The sequence below is a fragment of the Drosophila suzukii genome, unplaced genomic scaffold (genome assembly GCF_043229965.1).
Source record: "Drosophila suzukii unplaced genomic scaffold, CBGP_Dsuzu_IsoJpt1.0 scf_4, whole genome shotgun sequence".
NCBI lineage: Eukaryota > Metazoa > Arthropoda > Insecta > Diptera > Drosophilidae > Drosophila > Drosophila suzukii.
The window spans coordinates 730,940-754,549 of NW_027255927.1; the positions used below are offsets into that span (position 1 = coordinate 730,940).

The window sequence follows — 23,610 nt, forward strand, 5'->3', positions numbered from 1 at the left end:
CAGACGGACAGACGGACAGACGGACAGTCGGACAGACGGACAGACGGACAGACGGACAGACGGACAGACGGACAGACGGACAGACGGACAGACGGACAGACGGACAGACGGACATGGCTAGATCGACTCGGCTAGTGATCCTGATCAAGAATATATATACTTTATGGGGTCGGAAACGCTTCCTTCTGCCTGTTACATACTTTCCGACGAATCTAGTATACCCTTTTACTCTACGAGTAACGGGTATAAAAATTCTTTGTGGCAAAGATAACAAAAGAAAACGTAATGTTAATGAAACACAATTTTTAGAGTTAAGTAATGAAGACCATGGTACGACATCAATAAAACATCAGAGATTAATTGAAAAAGATATTTTAGAAAATGTTGAATGGCTAGAATCAAATCCATTTTGCTTGGGTGAGATGATAATTTTAGTTTTAAACATTGTACAAAAATGTTAATATTAAACTTAATATAAGATAAAATAAATATATAAATAAAAATTAATATACAAATAAAAATTAATTAAATAAATCATTTATTATACTACGAAATGTCTTCCTTGTTTATCCAGCTAGTCTTTGAAAACCCGAGCCACTTAACCAAAACTTTATTTCCTTTTCGCCTTACAACTTTTTCAACTAGGTATGTGTGGGGAAATCGTGTTTTTTTCAGTTCTTCTTTATAGAATCCACCCTGAATCGGGCTACCGTCTAAATCTTCAAGTAAGTATGTTTTAGGGTACGTGTTCTTCACCTTTCTAATTTTAAAGTTTTCTGTTGTATAGTTTGGTATATACCCTTTCTCAGAGACATGTTTATATTTACTGATACGAACGTGGTCCCCCTTACGGAATTTACTTGCAACAAATATTTTCAGGTAATCACCTGATGTTTGTAATATTTGTTTTTCATTGGAAGAATTGACTATACTTGGACTCATTTTTATTGTTCTATGCTCTCTATTATTATATTTATTAATTAATTGTTTATACATATCTATCCACTTATATTTTCCATTGAAACTAAACTCACGCCACATTAATTCTTTAAGAGTTCTATTGAAACGTTCAACTGTTGATGCTTTTAGAGTACTGAAGGTTGAATAATGATTTATCCTATAACTTTTCATTAATACCTTAAATTTAGAATTAAAGAATTCAGTGCCATCATCAGTTTGCAGGTTTTTTGGTGTTCCATGACCCGATATAAATATTCTCTCCATGGCTTGGGAAACATCATTTGCATTTTTTGATTTTAATGCCTCACCCCAAGCATATTTCGAAAATGTGTCTATAACAGTCAACAAGTATCGGTACCCATCATTAGATTTTGAAAAGGCTCCCATTTCAACCAAATCTGCTTGCCACAGATCGTTTATACCCCTTGTAATCACTCGTCTTCGTTGAAAGTTTTTTCGAGATGGTCCGTGCAACTCATTTACGATTTCTCGCTTAATCATATTCTTCTGATAGGCTGAAAAGCGACACCTTCTAACTCAATTGTGGTTTTTTTCGGTAATGATATCGGTTTTGTTACATATTTAAATATATAGTCCTCAATGGTTTTAATCTTTTCCAGAATTTTGGCAAAAATTTGGTCAGCGCTGTCTGCCCTCTTACTATTCAATTCAATTTTCTTTTCTAAGCTTGAAATTTTTGTGAGTCGACGATTAACATTTTGAGTTATAATTTTTTTTAAATCTTCTCCCAACTTTCCGAGGATCTCATCAGTATATTGTTTCGTTGCTAGATCATTGTTGCCTAAAGGCTTAGATCCGTTTTTGATACGTTTATTTTGAGCATTTAGATTACCGTCCTCATCGATGAATAATCCCTCAGTAGAATTAACACGTCTTTTCAAATTTTCTACTCGTTCCTTATCAACAGAAAAATGTCCAAACTTGTCGACAGACATGATGTTTATAAATGTAAAACATATTTGTCCTTCCTATTTATACTCATTAATATATAATCCTTTCTTCACGCAATTCCTCTAATATTGAAAAAATGTCGTTATTGTGGCTGGTGTTACCCGCTCCTTTTGATGCTACTAAAATTTCCAATCGTTCGACTAACTCATTTACATCACTCCAATATACATAGTTTGGATTTGATTTCTGAAGAGTCATGTAACCAAAGCCTGTTTTTGAGCGAAGTGGAGTAGACGTTGTAGGACTGAAATCTTTGTCTATCAACTTCTTAATAATATGGCTATATTTGTATGCTCGTGTACCCTTGATTCTTTTATTAGGTTTAAAGCCTACTCTATGTATATTCGTTTCTAAAATAATTTTTGTATACATTTTCAAGTCTTGATCATCAAAGTTTTCAGGTTTACTAAGAAAAATTAGAGAGTACAGACCAGGAGTCAGATCACAACTCATTCCACTAGAAAATGTTATTTTATTATCTTTAATTTTTAATTCTTTATCTCCTAAAGTTAATGAATTGTTTGCGCTTTTTTTAGGTCCATAACCCTTATCCAACACATTTCCTCTGGTCAAATTACTGATATTAAAATCATAATTATAACTAGTGTTATTATCTTCTAGCTCTGCATCCACACCCATATCGGCCTCTCCTGTATACATTGGTAAAGGTGTTGTCCCTTCTTCTTCACTCTTTTCCGTCTCCTTTTTCTTTTCTTCTATATCTTCCTCTATATTCGTTTGTGAAAAGAATTGATTATAGGAATCACTATCATCGAAAGACCTTGGTGGAGTTATGTTTCGATTAGACTGCGGATCTTTCTCATTAGTTGTAAAGTAGAAATCATCAAGCTCTCTCTCATCATCATCGTATTTTTTAATTTGCTTCATTTCACGCTTTACTTTTATACTATCTTTTATATTAGAAATCTTTTGTTTTTTATTTTCCTTAACAAGTTCATGTAAGGGTTCAGTAATAGGTTTAAAAGTTTCCTCCAATTGTAAATTCGTATGATTTTTGACTTGTTTGAGATCATCGAATTTTCGCTTCAAAGCAAATATAGCTTTGGTTAACTGTGACAAAATATTTTTGTTCAAACTTTATATGTGAAAGATTTAAAATTTCCGAAATTCATGTAGTCACTCCTCAGTTACTAAACAAATACTGTTTAGAGAACGCCAAGATCTGTAATATTTATATACCATTTCCGAATAAAAAAAGCTTCGATACATTTTCTTCATTATATTTTAAAAAGTGTATTTATTGTTATATTTTTAAAATCTCAATGTTTTAATGATTACTGACTTATTTCTAAATACAAATTGTCATTACTTTTATAAATATTAAATTTTCCATCAACCATTTCATTGATGATATCATCTTGAAGAGAGGTTTACCTTTTCGGCATGTAAAGAATGTGCTCCTCCAACTCGAGAGCAATAGATTCTCCAACCTTTGTTGTTTTGCGCTCCGCCTTGAGGATCGGGAATCTTACATTTTCAGGCATCCTTGTCTTCGATAGCAGTGTCTTTTTATTAAATTTATTGAACTCTTTAACTACAATGTTCATCTGGTTTTCCTGATTCATGATGGTGATTGAGGTTTTGGACTTGGTACAGTTGTTCCACGTCGTTTTTAGCTGTATTTTGATGTTTACTACCTGTTTAGCAGTTGTTCAACACCGCAGTAAGCCTGGAGCTGCAGAGTGGCTCTATAAGGGTTCTATCGGCCTATTTGGCCTTTGAGAAGGAAAACCCCCCAGATGCGCTGGTCAGAGGACTAGCAGAGGAATGCGAAAAGCTCAAGAGCGGATTGGTAATAGGCTGTGACGCCAACGCCCATCACACCCAGTGGGGTTGCCCAAACAACAACGACAGAGGTGAGTCTCTTTTTGATTTTATTCTAAATTCGAACCTATTCTTATGCAATAGGGGCAATGCCCCTACTTTCATAAATAAAGCTTGCCAAACGATCATAGATCTAACTTTGGTATCAGATTCACTCGTAGGCGCAGTCAAAAACTGGGCAGTCTCTGACGAGCACTCCTTTTCGGACCATAGATTCATAGAAACCGTATTGTCCCTTGATTCGCCCTTGCCGGTCAGCTTCGCCAACCCCAGACGAGCGGACTGGCACAGGTACAAAGAAGTTCTGACAAATATCCTCCCCATGGAACCGTCAGAAAGCATTACAAACCCACATGAGCTGGACGAAACAGTATACAAATTTACAGAGGCATTTAAAGTGGCATGCCCCACAGAGAAACCAAGAGGAAGGAAAAAACCCCCCTGGTGGACCCAACAACTATCTATCCTCAGAACCAACTGCAGATGCCTGTTTAACAGAGCAAAGGCGGGAAATGAGGACTCCAATTGGCTGAACTACAAGTTTGAACTAGCCTCCTACAAAAAGGCCATTAGAAGAGCAAAACGAACGGCATGGCAGACCTTCTGCTCTGACATAGAAAAAACAACTGATGCCGCAAGGCTCAGGAAAATACTCTCTAAGACAGCCGCGCCTTTGGGCTATCTTCAAAAAGCAGATGGATCATGGTCAGACTCCAGTAAAGAGTCTTTGGACCTGCTCCTAGACGCTCATTTCCCGGGGAGCCAACAAGCAGGTCATCCACCTGAAAGAGGAGCAGGAGAGGGAATCGAAATAGATCCACTCCTATCAGACCGCAACATGAAATGGTCCATTCATAGTTTCAAACCATACAAATCGCCGGGACCGGACGGAATAACACCGGCTCAAATCCAGCAAGCAGGACAAATAGCCATAAACTGGTTGAAAAAAATCTTCCAATCCATCCTGGCGGTAGGAGAACTACCAACAGCATGGCAAGAAACAAAGGTGGTTTTCATTCCCAAGGCAGGGAAGGCCACTCACACCACAGCAAAGGATTTTAGGCCAATAAGCCTTACATCATTCCTGCTTAAGAGCTTTGAAAGAATGATAAGCCTACACATCAGGGCCACCGAAGACCCGACACAAATATCAGAAGCACAACACGCTTACACCAAAGGTAAGTCAACCGAATCGGCGCTACACTTGGTGGTAAACAGCATCGAGAAATCACTCAACATCAAGGAATACACACTGATCGCCTTCCTGGATATAGAGGGAGCCTTCAATAACGTGCTTCCCACCGCTATAACAGAATCTCTCACAGAACTAGGGGTTGAGCCGCCAATGGTGAGGCTAATCCATAAATTGCTGATAAGCAGAATGGTCACAGCCACACTAGGGACCTCAACCCAGACTAGACTAGTGAACAGAGGCACCCCGCGAGGAGGTGAACTATCACCCCTCTTGTGGAATATCGCAGTAAATAAACTACTGCGGATCCTGGAGGGAGGAGGTTGTAAGGTCGTGGCATACGCAGACGACGTCGCCATCATCTTTAATGGAAAATATCCACAAACACTTTGCGATCTTATGACAGCTAAACTTAAAATGCTATCGGAATGGACGATAGCGGACGGACTCGGGGTAAATCCCTCGAAAACAGAACTTGTTCTATTTACAAATAGGTACAAAATTCCACAACTTAACCCACCCATTTTAAACAATTGTAATCTCTCCTTTAGCGATCACGCCAGGTACTTGGGGTTAGTACTAGATAAACGCCTCAAATGGGGCTTAAACAACCAAGAGAGAACCAAAAAAGCGACCATTGCACTTTACTCCTGTAAAAAAGCAATCGGGCTAAGATGGGGCATGTTCCCAAGAATAGTTAACTGGATATACACAGCGGTAGTCAAGCCAATCCTACTGTACGGAGTGGCTCTGTGGTGGACCGCCTTACACAAACAATGCATACTGACTCCTCTAAACAAAGTACAGCGAATGGCGGCTTTGTGTTGTAACGAACTGATTTTGTATGTCTGCTCGCTACGAAATTCGTGCGGCTAGCTCAGAAGATTGTGTGTTCGTCCCACCAAATTTATATGACGTGACTGCCCCGTAGATCAGTGAGAAAACAATGGGTTCAAATGGCAACAGTGGGATTTATTCTCGTGGTATTGGTACAGCGGGTGTGTGGCTATGCTGGCTTCCGTATCTCCTTGTTCTGGTTCCGCCGGCTGCTGGTGCTCCTCCTTCTGGCTTGTCGACGCGTTGACTCGGCTTCCGCTTGGCTCCTGGGTCTCGGGACGCTCGTAGTGGCCGCCTCTGTTCACTCGCCGACGCGCTGCCTCGGGGTCGCTTGTTGCGCCTTAGACTCGCAGAGAGTTCGGCCTTGTGGGCTTAGGGAAGCGTCACCGTTCTCAGACTAGGGTGAACAAGCCTTGCTCTCCAGGCTGACGCCTTTCGAGGCAATACCTGTCCCTTGCTCTGTCCCGGACGGTCCCGCTAGGTTCTTGCTCAGTTCGCGCTGACAGTCAAGGCTGCCGCCCGGAGGCTGTCTAGCGGTTCACTTCGCTTTACGCCTAGCGCAGACGAACGTTCCACCCGGCTTCACCCTAATGCGTGACGTCCGCGACGCTCCTGCGCTCCCCAATGAGCTCCGCGCGGCGATGGTAACGTGGCTGCCGGAAATGTCTGCTGGCGTCGCTGTCGATGTCCTCTGCGCTGTCTGCTGACCAGTATCTCGTTGTTCTGGCGCTCGGGGAGCTGGGCGGTCGCTGCTCGGGAACTTCGCCGGTAATCGCAGGGCTCTCCAGGCTGCCGCCTCTTGAAACCGCAAATCGATCTACCGCTCGTCCGTCACGCCAGGTCCTGCTTGGTCGGGCAAGGTACGCTGGGTCGCAGACAACTTTCCTCCCCAAGCTGACGGCTCTTCATCGTAGGACTCTTTTGCTTGTCTCTGACAGACCCGCCGGGCGACTCGCCAGGGTGTGGTCGTGACAAAGTTAGAAAACAAAGGCCTTGACTTAGCCGCGTGATGCCTTTCAGAACTCAGCCACCTGTGTCTCAATTCGGAAATTCCTGATGTCCTAATCCCGAACGTCTCGACGTGGCGATCTTGCTCCTTGTATGCTTCCCACGGCGCTGCTTCCGACGACTCGCTTGGTTGTAGCTCCCTCGTAGATTATTTGCTTGACTGACTGTTTATTTGGTACTTTAATTGATCTTGAAGGCTTGACTCCTCGTGATCGACTGATCCAGCTGCCAGCGCTCTGCGGCCTTATATAGGGCCTCCAAGCACCGTTATTTCCCTTTTGCGCACGGCCCGCTGGATCTCTCCACTCTGGGTCCAAAGTCCGTGCCTCCTGGATGACCCACTTCTCCTTCACGTACCGCTTTCAATCGATGCTCCGCCCACTGCTGCAGTCCCGCTGATTCCCGGGCCGCTTGTGGCACGCCTGTGTGCCGCTCCACTGCCGAGATGTGGCACTTCCTCTCCCGGTCCAAAGTTCACGGGAGAGTCCAAAGTCCGGTGGAGTTCCGTTATCCCCTTTTGCATACGGCACTCTTGCTCTGCTCGCGAAGTCTCCATTCTCTCTCGATCTCCATCCTTGGTCTCCAATCTCTCTCGCTCTCCTTCATTGGTCTCCAAACTCTCTCGTTCTCCTTCGTTGGTCTCCAAACTCTCTCGATCTCCTTCATTGGTCTCCAAACTCTCTCGCTCTCCTTCGTTGGTCTCCAAACTCTCTCGATCTCCTTCATTGGTCTCCAAACTCTCTCGCTCTCCTTCGTTGGTCTCCAAACTCACTCGCTCTCCTTCGTTGGTCTCCAAACTCTCTCGCTCTCCTTCGTTGGTCTCCAAACTCTCTCGATCTCCTCGCCGCGCCGTTACTACGCGAATTCGCCGCGTATCTGGTAAGCGGCCGGCCATCTGCTGCTGCTTCTATTTGTGGGGAGTTATTCAACTCCTCACATTCCCCCCTTACTTCGGGAAACATTTAAGACTGGTTCCTACTCTCCGGCGTTTCCTTGCTTATCCTAGCCTTTGAGTCCTTGTGATTCCCGCGGCGCTCCCTCGTTGCTCCCTCGATGCTCCCTCGACGCTCTTAACTCCCTTGAGTTTCTACAGCGGGGGTCATCCTCCTCGTAGCAACTTTAAATCTCCCGCGCCGATATTTCCTGTGTTCCCACTGGGACATCGATACTCCTGGGCTATCGATCCCCAGCTCGCTGCTCATTGCTGCGTCTCACTCCTTTCCATGTTTCCTCCGACTGGTCCCACCATTCGTGCGTGATCGATATTTATTCGCATATCGTTACCGACGGTGCGGCGTTGCCACCTGCTCGTTTGCGATATTTCCACCTTGGCCGATATTTCCATTGTCGTGTGCCCATCGATCGCACTATCGTCCAGTGCCAATCGATCGCCTATCAAGGCGCCCCCTTCCCTGGCTCGTGGTGATTTTGCAACTTTCATACTATGAAATTCATAGGTAAGTTTCTTTTGCATTTCCTTCACTCCTTTTCATCTCATCCTTTCGTCCTCTCTCGCCCTTCACTCGTCCTCTGTTGGCAGCATCTGACTCCACATTGGCAGCTTTTGAGAGCGGTTGCGGAGAGGACTTCGCATTCGCTTCGCAACCAGGACAGCCGGTAAGTATTTATGATGTCTTTCTGCTTCCTGCATTAAGCGCCCTTTAAATTTCAGGTTGCTGGTGCGGCCCATGCATGCCCCGTTCCTTTTCTTGTTTTTAGTCAACTGTTGGTGTGGTGCGTGTTTCTGTTTTTTTTTTTTTTGTGACCAGCTGGCTACGGTGTAGATCTGATTCTGCACCGTCCTCCCCTTTTCCTCGGGTAACAACTAGACGAGCTCGTCCGGCGCATTCCGTATAGAATCTCCGGATGCTGCGGTGTATGTCTGGACTGCGCGTCTTGTGTTGCTTGTCTCCTTCCGCGCATACTCTCTTCTACGTTACCCGTATCCTTGTGCCGTTTTGTAAGTGTCCCTTCCGCCTGGAGTTATCGCGGATGACTCTGGCAACTGCCCGACGCTGAATCCTGTTGCCTTGCGGTCGGGATCACCATCCATCCCTATCCACGTCCTTGTGCCCTACCCTTATGGTTGACCTTTTTGCGTGGCGTGTGGATGACTCTCGCTTCGGCCTGACGCCTTATCCTGTGGCCTCGCAGTCTGGATCAACGTGTGATCCTTATCCATGTCCTTGTTCTATCCTGATTGTCCTTTCCGTGTGGCGTATGGATGACTCTCGCTTCGGCCTGACGCCTAATCCTGCCGCCTCGTACCCGTTGTTAGACATCTGATGTTTCTGCTGTCTGCTCGTTTACTTGTTGCTTGAGCTCGCCAACGTGAACTGTCTTTTCTTTCTTCGACTGTGTGTGGCGAATTTTGCAGATCACTGGAGAGACGAAATCTACAACCTGGTAAGGGCCATCGTACCTCGGGGCTAGTTTTGCAGCGAATCCTTCGGCCGCTTTGGACAGGTGATGTTCCTTGGCCCACACTATGTCGCCCACCGCTGGTGACCATTGCCTCCTCCTCAGATTGTAGTGTCTGGCTTGGTCCTGGGACGCCTTTTCCATATTTCGCCGCACGATCTCGAATACCTCTTTTAGTTTGTTGGCATTTTCCTCAGGGGTCTCCGTAGCTCGTCCAGTGCCTAGGGTTTCCTTATCATATAGGCTGCTGGGTAGACGTGGTTCCCTTCCCTGGGTAAGAAACGCCGGTGTATGGCCAGTGGACTCCGATGTGCTCGTGTTCACTGCTAGCATAATCTCCGGCCGCTTCTCGTCCCAGTTTCTCTGGTCCTGCCCTGCGAACTGCGCAATCATGGTCTTGACCGTTCTGTTCGCTCGTTCGGTCGGATTTTCTTGTGGTGTGTATGGTGCAGTGAACTGTTGTCTGATTCCCAGAAAACTCTTGAAGATACGGCTTGTAAACTGCACTCCGTTGTCCGTTATGACCACCTTCGGGACCCCGTACCTTGCGATTATGCGCTCCCTAAACGCCTTCTTGAGCGACTCTGCTGTCGCACTGCGTAGGAGCACCAGTTCCGTCCATTTCGAAAACCTGTCTATCATGACCAGCAGCATTTGGTTCCCGTGCTTAGATCTTGGTAGGGGTCCAACGAAGTCTGCACATACCGTGGCCCATGGTTCCTCCGGCACTTGGGTCAACATCTTCCCGGCCGCCTGCATCTGATTGGGCTTAAACCGCATGCAAATCTCGCATTTTCGTACGTGGGCTCGGGCGTCTCTATGCATGCCTGGCCTGTAGTATCGGGCTGCCAACCGTGCAATTGTCTTTCGGCTTCCTACGTGTCCCGCGGACGGTGCGTCGTGGTTTTCCCTCATTACTGTTTCTCGTAGCGACTTCGGGACGCACATCTTCCATGACGCGACGTCTTCACTGCCTGCTCGGTGAGGTATGTTTCTGTACAGTGTCTCACCATTCATAACATAGTCCGGGTACTTCTGCGGTTGGGTCCTTATCTTTTCGCCCATGTCCTTGATCCAGCTGCACTCTCCTGAGGTTACTGTTGCCGATGCCTCTTTTACTCCTCGTAGCGTCTCTGGTAGTGGTTGTCTTGATAATGCGTCGGCCACCACGTTTAGCGGGCCCTTTCTGTACGCTATCTCAAAGTCGTACTGTTGTAGCTCCAGGGCCCATCTGGCGATCCTTCCTGATGGGCTTTCGATGCTGTTGAGCCACTTCAGGGCCATGTGGTCGGTTACTACCTTAAAGTGGTAACCTTCCAGATATGGCCTGAGCTTCCGGATCGCCCAGACGATCGCCAAGCACTCCTTCTCCGTTGTCGAGTAGTTCTTTTCCGCGCCGTTCAGTGTTCGGCTCGAGTAGGAGATTACTCTTTCGCCCTTTTCGGTGTCCTGGGTCAGTATCGCTCCGATGCCGTAGTCGCTGGCGTCTGTTTGCAGGATGAAAGTTCTACTGAAGTCCGGGCATGCTAGCACTGGATCTGCCACGAGTCTTGCCTTAACCTCCTCAAACGCCATCTGGTGCTCTGGTGTCCACTCCCACTTACTGCCTTTGCGCAGCAGGTCGTTCAGGGGTTTGACGATTCTGGAAAAATCTGGTACAAACCGGCGGTACCACGACGCTACTCCTAGGTATTGCCGGAGCTCTTTGACAGTCGATGGCGGTTCTAGTTCGGCGATGGCGGCTACTTTTTCTGGATCTGTTCCTATTCCCTCGCTAGTCACTCGATGACCCAGGTACAGCAGCTCCTTTTTGAAGAATTGGCATTTTTCTGGATTCAGCCTCAGATTTGCCTCCTTTAGACGCCGGAACACTTCCCTCAGGTTTCTTTTGTGTTCTTCCAGCGTGCGACCGATCACTATTATGTCATCCTGGTAAGCGAATGCGTGAGGTGACATCTCGGGGCCAATTACTTGGTCCAAGACTCGCTGAAACGTTGCCGACGCCGAGTGAAGTCCGAACGGCATTACCCTCCACTGAAACAGACCTTTGCCTGGTACCGTAAACGCTGTATATTGCCTGCTACTTTCTTCCAGTGGGATCTGCCAGTATCCATCCTTCAGGTCCAAACTGCTGATGTACCGCGCTTCTCTTAGTTGATCTAGGATGTAGTTTATGCGGGGCATTGGGTAGGCATCCTTCACTGACTTCGCGTTGATCTGCCTGAAGTCGACACACAGTCTCCACTTGCCTGTCTTCTTTTTCACCATCACGATGGGGGAGCTGTATGGGCTCTTTGAATGCTCTATGAACCCCATTTGGAGAAGCTCGTCCACCTTTGCGTTGATTTCCCCTTGAATTTTTGGGTTCTTTGGGTAGTATCTCTGCTTGATTGGCTTGTCGTCCTTCATTTTGATCTGGTGTTCTGCCATAATCGATGTTCCCGACATTGTGCTGAAGTCTGCCAGCTCTGTTTCAAGGAACGCTGTAGTATCGTCCAACTCGTTTACTTGTTGAACGACTGCTACTGATAGCTTCTCCTCGAGCCATCCATTGTGTCGGTTCCTGGCTGGTATTATTATTTGGTGTCCAGCACACCTTATCTCGGTTCCGACTTGTTTCAGGAAGTTCCATCCCAACACTAATGGATCCACTACCCCGGGTAAAATCAACAGGCTCATGGTCACTTGTTTGTTGCCAAATTTGACCTCCACCTCGAGCTGCGCATTAATTCCGCCGCACCTTCCATCTGCCAACCTAACTTGCCGTCTCGTCTTTGTAATCTTTCCTAGAGCAGCAATATTGTCCGCCAATTCTTCGCTAACGAAGCTTGCCGTTGCTCCGGTGTCGATTGTGGCTTTGTAGCTTTTCCCACCAATCATCACAGCTGCGGACAACTGCTGCTCCTCCTCGATTAGCTCGCCCGTTAGTTTGGAGAGGTGGCATTGTGCGATCCCCGCTCGCCTCTCTGCGGCTGAGATCGCTGGCCATTTCCCGATCGTTGGCAGCAATCGACGCTCCTAACACCCACCTTGCCGCATATCCAGCAAAACAGCAGCCGCTGGTTACGACATCCTCTAGCCCAGTGTCCGTTCCCACCGCATTTCCGACAGGCCTCCTGCGGGTCTGTGATATGGGTGGCATCTTGTGGCCTCTGTGTGTTGCTTGGCGTCCTCCACAAGGTATTGTTTGGCTGTCTCTGTTGCTGTGGGGGTGGTGTCCCATGACCTCCGCGTGGTGCGTCTGTTGCCTGCTGTCGTCTGGCTTGGTATGGTGGTGACCATTGATCGTTTCCTCGTATGTCCTGGTTCTCTGTCTCCTCGCATCTTCTGCATGTCACCTGTGTTGGTGACGCCGACTTGGTCCTTGAGAACTTGTTCTCCTGTGCGAAAACTTCCCGTTCCTTTTCAAGTTCTTCGTACTCGTCTGGTAATATCATCAGCGTGTCCAGGTCCGACACTTTGTATGCCCTTAGGAAGATCCTTAGACTAGGAGTGCAGTTTTCCTTGATGATCCTTAGGGTCTCTTTAGCGGAGTAATTAAGTGGCCTCACCATCGTCTGCATGTCGATCATGTAGTCCTTGAACGACTCGCTGAAGCCTTGCTTCCTTTGCCGGACCTGGTCCGCCAGCCTGGTGAAGAAATCTCTTGGCAGGAAATATGTGTGGAAACTTTCAATGAATTCTGCCCAAGTTCTCCACTGCTTATTGTTGGCGATGAACCATTTCAAAGCCTCTGTGCGACATGGGCGAAGTCTTCCTTTTTGAGGCGGTAAATCCACTTCTTTCCCATTTTTACTGTGCTGTTCTCACTGTTGGGACAATCACGTTGGGCGCCAGATGTAACGAACTGATTTTGTATGTCTGCTCGCTACGAAATTCGTGCGGCTAGCTCAGAAGATTGTGTGTTCGTCCCACCAAATTTATATGACGTGACTGCCCCGTAGATCAGTGAGAAAACAATGGGTTCAAATGGCAACAGTGGGATTTATTCTCGTGGTACAGCGGGTGTGTGGCTATGCTGGCTTCCGTATCTCCTTGTTCTGGTTCCGCCGGCTGCTGGTGCTCCTCCTTCTGGCTTGTCGACGCGTTGACTCGGCTTCCGCTTGGCTCCTGGGTCTCGGGACGCTCGTAGTGGCCGCCTCTGTTCACTCGCCGACGCGCTGCCTCGGGGTCGCTTGTTGCGCCTTAGACTCGCAGAGATTTCGGCCTTGTGGGCTTAGGGAAGCGTCACCGTTCTCAGACTAGGGTGAACAAGCCTTGCTCTCCAGGCTGACGCCTTTCGAGGCAATACCTGTCCCTTGCTCTGTCCCGGACGGTCCCGCTAGGTTCTTGCTCAGTTCGCGCTGACAGTCAAGGCTGCCGCCCGGAGGCTGTCTAGCGGTTCACTTCGCTTTACGCCTAGCGCAGACGAACGTTCCACCCGGCTTCACCCTAATGCGTGACGTCCGCGACGCTCCTGCGCTCCCCAATGAGCTCCGCGCGGCGATGGTAACGTGGCTGCCGGAAATGTCTGCTGGCGTCGCTGTCGATGTCCTCTGCGCTGTCTGCTGACCAGTATCTCGTTGTTCTGGCGCTCGGGGAGCTGGGCGGTCGCTGCTCGGGAACTTCGCCGGTAATCGCAGGGCTCTCCAGGCTGCCGCCTCTTGAAACCGCAAATCGATCTACCGCTCGTCCGTCACGCCAGGTCCTGCTTGGTCGGGCAAGGTACGCTGGGTCGCAGACAACTTTCCTCCCCAAGCTGACGGCTCTTCGTCGTAGGACTCTTTTGCTTGTCTCTGACAGACCCGCCGGGCGACTCGCCAGGGTGTGGTCGTGACAAAGTTAGAAAACAAAGGCCTTGACTTAGCCGCGTGATGCCTTTCAGAACTCAGCCACCTGTGTCTCAATTCGGAAATTCCTGATGTCCTAATCCCGAACGTCTCGACGTGGCGATCTTGCTCCTTGTATGCTTCCCACGGCGCTGCTTCCGACGACTCGCTTGGTTGTAGCTCCCTCGTAGATTATTTGCTTGACTGACTGTTTATTTGGTACTTTAATTGATCTTGAAGGCTTGACTCCTCGTGATCGACTGATCCAGCTGCCAGCGCTCTGCGGCCTTATATAGGGCCTCCAAGCACCGTTATTTCCCTTTTGCGCACGGCCCGCTGGATCTCTCCACTCTGGGTCCAAAGTCCGTACCTCCTGGATGACCCACTTCTCCTTCACGTACCGCTTTCAATCGCCCCTGCTCCGCCCACTGCTGCAGTCCCGCTGATTCCCGGGCCGCTTGTGGCACGCCTGTGTGCCGCTCCACTGCCGAGATGTGGCACTTCCTCTCCCGGTCCAAAGTTCACGGGAGAGTCCAAAGTCCGGTGGAGTTCCGTTATCCCCTTTTGCATACGGCACTCTTGCTCTGCCCGCGTAGTCTCCATTCTCTCTCGATCTCCATCCTTGGTCTCCAATCTCTCTCGCTCTCCTTCATTGGTCTCCAAACTCTCTCGTTCTCCTTCGTTGGTCTCCAAACTCTCTCGATCTCCTTCATTGGTCTCCAAACTCTCTCGCTCTCCTTCGTTGGTCTCCAAACTCTCTCGATCTCCTTCATTGGTCTCCAAACTCTCTCGCTCTCCTTCGTTGGTCTCCAAACTCTCTCGCTCTCCTTCGTTGGTCTCCAAACTCTCTCGATCTCCTCGCCGCGCCGTTATTACGCGAATTCGCCGCGTATCTGGTAAGCGGCCGGCCATCTGCTGCTGCTTCTATTTGTGGGGAGTTATTCAACTCCTCACAGTGTATTAGTGGAGCCCTTCGAACCACCCCGTATGAAGCGCAGAATGCGATCTTGAACCTCCCTAGCCTGGACTTAGCAGGCATGGAAAGGGCCAAATCGGCAGCTATTCGACTGAGGACACAGGGCAATGGAAAGCCCAATTATATGGCCATGCTAAAATTCTCCAGCATGATAAATCGATTCCGAAAGTCACGGATCTATGCAAATCTATTGAATATAGTCACACACCCTTTGAGGCCCTGCTTCCCGATAGAGAGGAATGGGAACACGGCCGACCGGGCACGACGGACGCAATCTGTTTCTATACAGATGACTCCAAATTAGAAGGACACGTCGGCGGAGGTGTATACTCCGAACAATTAGATATCAGGAAGTCATTCAGGCTCCCGGACCACTGTAGCGTCTTTCAGGCGGAGGTCCACGCTATAAAAGAAGCACTAACCTCTTTAAGGAACCTTAGCCTCCAAAGAGGACACCTAAACATATATAGTGACAGCCCAGCGGCTATTAAGTCGATCTACTCGACAAACACCAACTCTCGTACAATAGCAGACTGTCGCAGATCTCTCCACGAGATGGCAAATCAGTTTACTATCAGCCTTATATGGGTTCCGGGTCACCGGGACATCGTAGGCAACTGAATAGCGGACGAATTAGCCAGGCAGGGCACCACCAAGCCTCTCCTACCAGGAGAGGAAAATGTCGGTATGCCCATGGCTACTTGCAAGCTAAACATAAAAAATCACTTCAACACACTAGCCAACACCCATTGGCAAAACGCACCACAGTGTCGCATCTCTCACCAGACATGGCCTGTGATAAACAACAAAAAAAACCTCGGAGTTACTCAAGCTCAGCCGCACAGAGTGTGGCATGCTGATCCGAGCTCTTACAGGCCACTGCCTTGTTGGCGCGCATGCCGGCAGATTAAAAGCCCCGCAAAATGATTTCTGCAGAAGCTGTAGGGATGAGGAAGAAGTGGAAACGGTAGAACACCTTCTCTGCTTCTGCCCAGCCCTATGCAGACTCAGACTGAAACACTTAGGAAGCCCCTTCATCGACGATCTTACCGAAATATCGGAGATTAATCTCAAAAGCATAAGTGCCTTTATTAAATCTTCCGGGTGGAAGACATGCTGATCAGCTTAATACAGGCTGAAACTACTAGAAACGGGACCCTAGAGAAGGAAGAAACGAGATCATGCTGTATCACAACGGACCCATAGAGGTCTAAGTGTGTCGGACTATAGTCCGACAGCCGCCCTAACCTAACCTAACCTAACCTAGCAGTTGTTCAGTACTTGTTTTGTAGTTGCTTACTACTTGTTTTAGCTGGTTAATAGCTGTTATTAGATGGATATTATCTGTTTAGTAGCTGTTAACTAGTTGTTTACTAGTTGTTATAAGCTGGTCACCAGCTGTTTTGAGCTGTTATGAGCAGTTATAGGTTTTTTTTGTTAAGAATGATCAAAAATTCTTGTCCTCTAGATGACGTTCGATGTGAAGTAGAAACTTAGACTGTGAATTTGAACGCGTGCAGGTCCACTTTTTATACTGTACAGAGTTCACACATACACGTACCCATACATTGATTTTCAACCCCCCAAATGTAAATTAACCATTTAATTATACCGGTTTTGACTCCATATTTTCTACGAAAGAAAGTAGAAAAGTGAGGCACAGATGTCCACAGTTGTATGTATCAAAGTCTTGAACTCTATCGTAGTTGTATTGTATTCTATGTCCCAAGTATTTCACAACTTCTCTAGGTGGCTGAAGATTTCTAAAACTGTCGAAATAATGTATATTATTTTTATACCCGTTACTCGTAGAGTAAAAGGGTATACTAGATTCGTCGGAAAGTATGTAACAGGCAGAAGGAAGCGTTTCCGACCCCATAAAGTATATATATTCTTGATCAGGATCACTAGCCGAGTCGATCTAGCCATGTCCGTCTGTCCGTCTGTCCGTCTGTCTGTCCGGATAAACGCTGAGATCTCGGAAACTATGAGAGCTAGGCTATTGAGATTTGGCGTACAGATTCCTGAGCTTCTTACGCAGCGCAAGTTTGTTTCAGTAGACTGCCACGCCCACTCTAACGCCCACAAACCGCCCAAAACTGTAACTCCTACAGTTTTGATGCTAGATAGAAAATTTTAACTGAAATGTTTTGTTCTCATCAATACCTATCGATTGACCTAAAAAAAAGTTTGCCACGCCCACTAAAACGCCCACAAACCGTGAAAACCTGTGACGCCCACAATTTGCATGCTAGATTAAAAAGTTTAACTGAAATGTATTGGTGTCGTCAATACCTATCGATTGATCCAAAACAAAATTTGCCACGCCCACTCTAACGCCCATATCGCTTAAATCTGTATACCGCCGGTAGGTGGCGCATTTTAATCTCGCTTTGCTGCTTGCATACCTCTTTTTAGCTGAGTAACGGGTATCTGATAGTCGAGGTACTCGACTATAGCGTTCTTCCTTGTTTTTTAATAAAACCACCATATGATTTTACTTTGCTAATTAAAAAATCTCGAAAGACTGCAATTTTGTTAACCAATACACATCACAACATTTTTTGGAACGATGGAGAAAACCGTTTTTCACAAACTCGAAAGTATCTAAGGACAATTACAGGCGAAGAACAATTTATTTGTAAAGGTGTGGAAAATAAAAGATTTCTACAGACGATTTTTGGGAGTCATCAGCTCATTAATACAGAGGAAATGGGCTGTCCGTCATTAAACAGATTTAAATGCATACATTAATAATGCATACATTATTTTGACATTTTTTAAAAGTAGCTCCAAATCAATAAACTAATTGTTATACATCATTTTAAAGTTGAGACTAGATGTGTAAAGACCTACAAGAAAATAAAAATAACAAAATAAAATTTCATGAGAAAATTTACCGATTTGTTGAACATTTTAAGGGAAGATAATTGGTCAGCATTTTCAATACCTTCTTAACACAAAAACTATGTTCATGAATCGAGGTGGACATGATCTCAAAACTACGAGTTATGGTGAACACTTTCCATTTTGTAATCCAGAAATGACGTTGGAAACGTGCGCCTGCTTCTTCTATGCAAATCGCCGTAATCAAAGCAGAAAATTAATTTCTTTAAATAACAAAAATGTTCGCAATACCAAAATAAATGAATTAATGTATTATTATGCTTTAAATAAACTTCTGACTTTTTAATTCGAGTTAAAATGACAGGTACGGAGAATGGAAAATATTTCCTTGACTGAGATATGTCGGCTATTTGCGAGTTGTTGCGGGCTCGTGATTTCAACCCCTATTATGGGAACGTATTAGAGCTCGGGTAACTTTTGCTTGAGTCCCTTTTATGACATGTTTATGACCCATTTGGGGAAAGGAGAGAATCTTAGACAATTTACCAGTTAAACGTTCTGGGGCGGAAACAAAAATGTGTATTTGAAAATATTCCACATCTGAGAATCATTAACTTGATTTATTTTATTGGCGTTCTTTTGATTTCTAAATTAGTTTTACAATCATAGGAAACATTATTCCCCAACATGATCGGACATGTTCTTCTAAGATAACCATCTTTGAATACTTTAGGTGTGCGACATTTCAAACGTGCACAGCAACACCTGTGATAATGAGGCAAAAGGGTACGTGATCACACCTTTCCCCAACATGATCGGATATGTTCCTCTAAGATAAGAAGCTTTGGATACTATGGTTGTGCGACCTTTCTCACGTGCACCTTTCTCACCTGACTATTTATTGCACATTTAATAAATTAATGTCAATTAATTTTACTCTTTATAGACACGATCGCGACATTTTATGACTTCAAATCCCATTAAAATCAGTTAATTTATCGGATTATGTTAATTTTCCCAGAACCAGCATACGTTAATGAGTGGGTGGTGGGGTCCATTAATATGCTAATTGTCCCAGAATTCGCGTTTCCACACTACTAGCTCCATTAATGTAAGGTTATTATAAGCCCCCTTGGTCCTCTCGTAGACTTTTTTCCTGAAACACTGTAAATACTGTTTTTGCCAAAAAAATAGAGATCAGACCATCCATTAAAAAGTTATAAGCAAATAAAGCAAATTTCCCCCTTGCCATAAGCTCCAATAAGGTTATTAAAAGCCCCCTTCGTAGAATTTTTCCCTGAAATACTCTAAATACTCTGCAGGCCAAAAAAATCGAAATCGAAGTACGATAACCTTTATAATGAGTCTAATACTGCGTACTTATTAGCCAAATTGTTTCAATCCATTTACTCGTTTATTAGCTAGGATGCTACCTTATTTCTCAGTCCAACTGTATTTTAAGTCCCCTATTTATATGTCTCACTTCTCAGTAACGTTTTTTGTACCAAGTTGTTTTGCTTGTGCCAACCCGATGTAAACACCTCTGGGTTTCACCGCAGGACAAGGGGATAATGAGGACTTGTCGCTGGTACGGGTACCCTTTAATGACAAAACGATGATCTCATCGCGATAACGTAACGGGAGTAACTACTACTAGAGAACTAAAGGTTAGCTGCTAGTTGAGATTGTGTAGTATTACGAGCCCCTGGAGGTAGGAAGTATAATCGCGGATCTGTAAGCTGCATTGATAACTGATTTATTCATAAATAGATACGTGATTCACTACTAGTAGTAGCCAGTTACGTGGATAACAGGGAAGTTCATAGTAATGAATAAAGAAATGAGTTGCACTTTAAAGGAGGTCAGTAAATTTTGAGTATTTAAAACGTTTGCATAGTATGCTTGTGGTATTGCTCCCAATATGGCCAACGAACAGATGCTTTGTGTAAATTATTGTCAAAACTTTTCTAGATGTCCCTTTTTTGTTCTTATTCTTCTGAAATATGAAAGGTATCTTTTATCACTCCACTTTTAAACAAGGAATAACGCTATAGTCGAGTACTTCGACACTGTCATAAGAAGTCACGTTTGAAAGTTATTTGGCAACAAAAATGATCACTTTTACGAGTTCAGAACAACTAACGCGGCCTGAGAATCTTGTTCACTCAACTATAATAATGATGGACGTTGATGCACTACGAGCAGTACAAACAAGTGGCCCAACGACACCAAGCACGTGCTTGTTACGCGCGGGGCCCGTTTATCAATTTGGGCAAAAAATACGAGTTCGCGAGGAAGATACAAAAAACAAATAGAGACGGGACACAAATGAAAATAAAAGAAGCATCTAAGAATGAAGCAAATGAGTTAAAATATTAGTTTTTAATACCGGGATAGATGTTGAAGTGCAAATTAAATGATAAAGGTTGTTATAATTATTACATATTTCGCGAAAGGGCTCGTGCAGACAAAAAGTAGATGTACATCGTGGCAAATTTAGGGGATAATAATTTCGTGTTAGTCTAACAGGAACATTGAAAGTTAGGCGGTTTACAAGTTCTACAGAATCAATATCACCTTTTATAAGATTTTGCATAAAAATAGTACCAAGCATTGTTCTACGATTTGCAAGGGTAGGTAAATTAAGCAACAGTAATCTACTCTGATAGGGAGGTAGCCTTGTGTTTTGATCCCAGTTCAAACTACGAAGGGCAAAAAGAAGAAATTTTTTTTGTACCGACTTAATACGGTCAATATGCACTTGATATTGTGGACTCCAAACCGAAGAACAATATTCGAAAATAGGACGGACAAGGGAGGTAAATAATAATTTGGTTGTATAAGGGTCATCAAATTCTTTTGACCAACGCTTTATAAACCCAAGAACACTCATGGGCTTGCTGACAGAAGTGAAGTGGAATGATAAAAGAGTCCTTCCAGATAGTAGGAAAAACTGACGATGAAATAGACAAATTAAAAAGTTTAAGAATCGGTTTACATATGGTTGACGCACAAAACTTAAGCACACACCCGGGGAGTCCATCAGGACCGGGAGAATAAGTTGGCGTTGTTTTTTCTAAGTTTCTTACGAGAGAAATTTCCGTAATTTTAATATAATATAAATACACTTTTTTAAAATGTTCTTATTAGGCACAGTGCAACATAAAATGCCTACAAAGGCATATTCAATTGCCTATAAGGCAAGAAGCTAAACTATTTGGATAAAGTGGGCACAATGAAAAAATTTAATTTTGACTTTGAATGGAAATATTTAAAAACAAGAACGCTATAGTCGAGTCACTCGACTATCAGATACCCGTTACTCAGCTAAAGGGACCAAGAAAATGGAGATATGCAATCGATAGTTATTGATGAGAACAATACATTTCAGATAAAAAATTTTATTCTAACATTAAAACTGTAAGAGCTGCTGAAACAAACAAGCTGCGTAAGAAGCTCAGGAATCTGCACGCCAAATCTCAATAGCCTAGCTCTTATAGTTTCCGAGATCTCAGCGTTCATCCGGACGGACGGACAGACGGACATGGCTAGATCGACTCGGCTAGTGATCCTGATCAAGAGTATATATACTTTATGGGGTCGGAAACGCTTCCTTCTCCCTGTTACATACTTTTCGACGAATCTAGTATACCCTTTTGCTCTACGAGTAACGGGTATAAAAATGGACATCTATAAGGGTTACACATTTGAAATACTAGATAAATTTCGTGTCGCACGATGGCCTACATCAATTTATCGAAGGTTTTTAGGTCAAAGGCGCCTCTGTGCGTCGGCTTTTACTACTTTACATAAGATTTGTGGACTCTCACATAAAGGTCTGGTACAGTGACTTTGGCATATGAGATTCCCTCGAAGACTAGTGACACAACCGGGGTTATTGGCTTGAGTTGATTCATTAGGAAGCTGCGGAGACTGGATTCGTCCAGCGAGTAGTCCAGATTGGTGATTTGCAAAGTTACCGCGTCGCTGGCCTCCTTCAACTTGGCCAGTTCTTCAATATCTCTACCTTTTCCACTGTTTATATTTCCAGGGGCTAACGCTGTTGTTATTGGACTGGACATGGGCAACACTATTAAGGGCGTATTCAAATTGATTATGCCTTTGGTAAAGGTGAGGTCGGCCACTGCGGATTTCGTGGGGGGTATAGCAAATGAGCTTTTAGCGAGTGCATTGTCTTGAATTGCAGCGGCTCACAAAAAGGTGGTCTGTTGCAGGGTAGAACAACTTGTCTGATAGAGCGGCACATACGGTTGGCAAGTCTGGTAGGGGGCCGCTGCAGCCTGACGTCGCTGGGGCTGCATATAACTGCAGAGGAGAGATTGGCAGGACACATTGAATGCATTTGCTCCAGAAGCGCAATTCCAATTGTAATTGTACGGGGTATAGCAGATGCCGTTGCTTGAGCAGGTATTTTTGTTAGCATGTACATAGTGACCCACATCCAGATTGCTGGATAAAGGCAAGGATGTCGAAGTGGGCTCTTGACCTCCGCCAACGTACATTCCAGAAAACATTTCAGACCGTGAGGTGCAGCTGGGAATATCAAATGTATAAAAGCGCAGTCCACCGTATAGTCCGCGTATAGTTCAGCGGACGGTGATCTCTTGGGATAACGCTGATTAAGCAAAGGCTGGGCATGTCCCATCTCGTAAAGTGCATTTTCGATTTCTTCAGTTCCGTTCCGTGGCCAGCTAGAACGATAGAAAATAAGTACACGAATCAAACAACAACATAAAATATGAATGCTTGGAAATGGTATACTAAAGTAAATGTTTTTATACACATTTTGGTTTATACAAAACAAGGAAAAAAGCTGTAGTCGAGTGTCTCTACTATTAGATCCCCGTTACTCAGTTAAAGGTGCCAAGTGACATTTTTAGACATTGAGAGGCGCCACCTACGATCACAACATTTGGTCGTGTGGGCGTCAGATAGTTTTTGGCGTTATGGGCGTATGGAAGGATAGGAATTGACGAAACCATCAGATAAAATATTTATTCTAGCATTTAGGCCGCTTTGGGCGGCTTGTTGGCTTTTTTAAGCCATACTCATGCGCTGCGCAGCAATCTCTAGAATCTGAATACCTATTCCAGTATTAAAACTTTTATAGTTTCCGAGATCACAGCGTTCATACGGACAGACAGACTGTTGGACGGAAATAATCCTGGTCAAGAATATATATACTGTATAGGGGCAAGAACGCTTCCTACGACCTGTAACATACTTTTCGACGAATCTAATGTACCCCTTAATATACCCATACATTGCTAAAAAACATGCAACATGCAAAATTGTAAACAGGGTCCTAAAAAAATGTTTTAATAGGTACCGAAGAAACAGGGGACCATTTGCTTCGAAGTGCTTCTTCCACCAACATTTTTCGTAGGATTTAACTCGTCCTCAAAGACTCATAAGCATAGATCCATGATTCGTCACCTGTAACGTCTTTTGAAACACCGCGATTGTATTTTATCAAAATTAATTTGCACCTTTTGAGCGATTGTGAAGTTGTGCAGGCCTATAACGAGATCAAACCTATTTTACGGCCAGGTGTTCATGCAGTATCGAGTGTATGATGGTGGAAGAAATGCCCAAGGATTGGGCATTTGGCCATTGTGAACTCACGCACTGCATCAATGTTCTCTGTCACAACGCCTGCTTTAAGACACCTTCTCGATCATCGTCTTCAAGCGAGTGTCGGCCACGATTGAATTGATTAAACC

General features: G+C 45.1%; 1 long non-coding RNA gene across 1 annotated transcript; it reads right to left on the reverse strand.

Moving 5' to 3' along the window:
• Positions 1 to 21,534: 21,534 nt before the first annotated feature.
• Positions 21,535 to 22,766, reverse strand: LOC139354911 (uncharacterized). Its single transcript, XR_011605734.1, has 2 exons — positions 22,669 to 22,766; positions 21,535 to 22,578 (listed from the first exon to the last, which is right to left on the reverse strand). It is a non-coding gene; the product is annotated as an uncharacterized lncRNA (long non-coding RNA).
• Positions 22,767 to 23,610: the final 844 nt, after the last annotated feature.